Source organism: Nelumbo lutea, chromosome 2, assembly GCF_056320005.1.
Source record: "Nelumbo lutea isolate HS-2025 chromosome 2, American lotus-T2T, whole genome shotgun sequence".
Lineage (NCBI taxonomy): Eukaryota > Viridiplantae > Streptophyta > Magnoliopsida > Proteales > Nelumbonaceae > Nelumbo > Nelumbo lutea.
In genome coordinates this window covers 102927329-102930044 of record NC_142685.1, presented here as the reverse complement: position 1 = coordinate 102930044, position 2716 = coordinate 102927329, and the positions used below count along the sequence as shown (strand labels likewise).

Genomic DNA, 2716 nt, shown 5'->3' with positions numbered 1-2716 from the left:
GTATCACTTACCCGAGTAAGTGAGAGGAAAACAGATTTTCCATGTACCCCACATAAATCTGAAAAAAGAACATGGTATCTTTGGTCGGTGGGAACTCCATTGATCAATTTTCTCCCTTCTCAAAATCCAAAAATTGAATGGGCCCTCAATCCAAAAAAGAATTGCCTTCAAATCACTCGCTAATTCAGTAGCAAGAGAGCAAATTTCAGCCAAAATTCCTTTCTCATCCCAATGTCATCTTCAAAAATTGCATTATTTTCTCCCCTTCCTGATGCTGAGGACAAATTTCAAACCGAATGAAACTTTGTTATGGGCCCGAGCATAGGATCTCGTCACGGGTCGGTCCACGGGGAGAAGCCTTGCTTTCCCTTGTGCCTTCCCTTGTGGCAGAACCTATTGTGGAAAACCGAATGGGTGATTTGTCCAAGAGACCACCCGAATTCTTTGATTGGGTGATTTGTCCAAGAGACCACCCAAACTCCCCTCACTCTTCTTTTGACTGGAAAACAGAATGCCTTTATTTCAATTCATAGCTCCTTAAATAGGAGATTACAAAAGGGGGTTCCTTGTTGGATTCGACTAGGCTAGGGTAATCCCTATCCAACTCAAACTTTTACTTCTAAATAAATTACCTACTTCTGATGGTAACACAATTCCTACTTCTAGTGGCAAATCGAACTCTTACTAAGAAAAGATAAGGATAAGGGATGAGGGATAATACGTCTGGCGGTGAGTTGGCTAGAGTGGCAAGGTAAGTGGGCCCCTGATGAGTTGTTGTGTGGGCCCCCCTACTATTGCTGTCGGGCGGTGCGTGTGTCTCATAGTGCTGCTGCCTATGAGTGTGTCTACTGCTTCTGTGTCTACAACATTACACCCCTCTTGGACTACGAGCTTGTTCTCAAGCTCGAATTCCGGATGTGGCTTGGAACTCTACCAATGGATCAAACGGCTGGACACTATCTTTCAGTCCACCAACAGCATGAACAACAGGGACTGCCGTGTAGCTCAGTGCATAAAGCTGGTTCAGTCCACATGGCTCAAATCTAGAAGGCATGAGTAGGATGTCTGCACCAGCAGTTATTCGATTAGCCATTTTCACAGAGAAACCAACCCAACCTCTGACTTTGTCATGGTGTTGACTCTCAAAATGTCTGAGTAGCTGTTCCAGGTCAGGTCTCCCAGTGCCCAACATGACTAGTTGCACACCCTGGTCCACCATCCAAGGAATGGACTCAGCAATGAGATCAACACCTTTCTGATGGTCAAGCCTGCCAATGAGCCCAGTTAGAGGAACATTCTCTCGAAGAGGAAGACCAAGCTCCCTTTGTAGAACTGCTTTGCATTGAGGCTTGCCAGTCTGAAGAGTCTCCACAAGGTGATTGGTGTAGCCATCAGATGCCAGGTAAACATCCAATTCTTTTGCATCAATCCCATTCATGATGCCCTTCAACTTCCAATCACACTCATTTATTATTTGATGCAAGCCCCAACCACCTTCTTTAGTTTTCAGCTCCCAGGCGTAACCATGGCTTACAGTGACTACACGATTTGCTGCTTTCAGGCCAACTACAAGGATATTGAAGTGTTCCCCACCTCCTGGGTCATGTAGTTTGAAATGATCTATGTAGTTTTGTGGAAGATCCACATAACGAAAATCCACGACCCCGGTGTGCTATGTTGTGGATCACAAGAACGCACCAGGTATACTTACAAAAGAGAACCTCAAGAGCAGCCTTACAGAAGAGAACCATGTGTTTTAAAATATCCTCTCGGCCTCTCCCATATATATTTTTCTCAATATTGCGAAACATAAGGCTGTCCCTGAACACAAAATCCATGCCATCAATATAAGCTTGAAAGAAAGTTACCTCCTTATCCTGCCCATCCACCTTATATCTCTTGTGCACTCCTGTTTCTTGGTCTTTTGCATAGTTACCATACCGTGGTGCCACAACCATAACTCTGTCCATGCCAAGCCAAAGCCTTTGGTAAAGCCCCAGCAACATTGCCAAGTCCACCTGTCTTCAACCAAGGAGCGCATTCTGCAAGTACCAATATAATGTTTATGGCATTGTCCCCGACCGAAGGAGGAGACTTTATAGTTTCATCCTCCGTGCGCTGATTACGAAAGAATTGCTCGCAATGGTACAACATCCCAGTGGGTTGCCACTGCCGCCGTATGAGGAAAACTCCAAACGGTTATACTTGGGAATAACTGCGGCTGTCGGGGCAGTGATCTGCTGTTCGCTGGATGCCTCCGCCCAGTCCGAACGACGACTGTTTGTGTTGGCAATTCCCTCAGAACTCCTTTCTTTGTTGGAGAGGAATGCTTCCAGCAGGCGTCGCATTTCCTGGACATCTTCCTTGACTTCACGAACCTCCATGCTGGTTTCTGCTAGCCTATGTTCCAGTTCGTGGACCTTGGATGATAGTTGTTCCATATTGCCCATGATGTTTGGCTCTGATACCAGAATGTTATGGGCCCGGACGTAGGATCTCGTCACGGGTCGGTCCACGGGGAGAAAGCCCTGCTTTCCCTTGTGCCTTCCCTTGCGTGCCGAATGGGTGATTTGGCAAAGAGACCACATGAACTCTCCGAATGGGTGATTTGTCCAAGAGAACACCCGAACTCTCCTCACTCTTCTCTTGACTGGAAAACAAAATGCCTTTATTTCAACTCATAGCTCCTTAAATAGGAGATTACAAAAGGGGGTTC

The 2716-nt window shown here is 46.1% G+C and overlaps 1 pseudogene; it reads right to left on the bottom strand.

Annotated features, from left to right (window-relative positions):
* Positions 1 to 898: 898 nt before the first annotated feature.
* LOC148872414 (granule-bound starch synthase 2, chloroplastic/amyloplastic pseudogene) lies at positions 899 to 2441 on the bottom strand (annotated as a pseudogene).
* Positions 2442 to 2716: the final 275 nt, after the last annotated feature.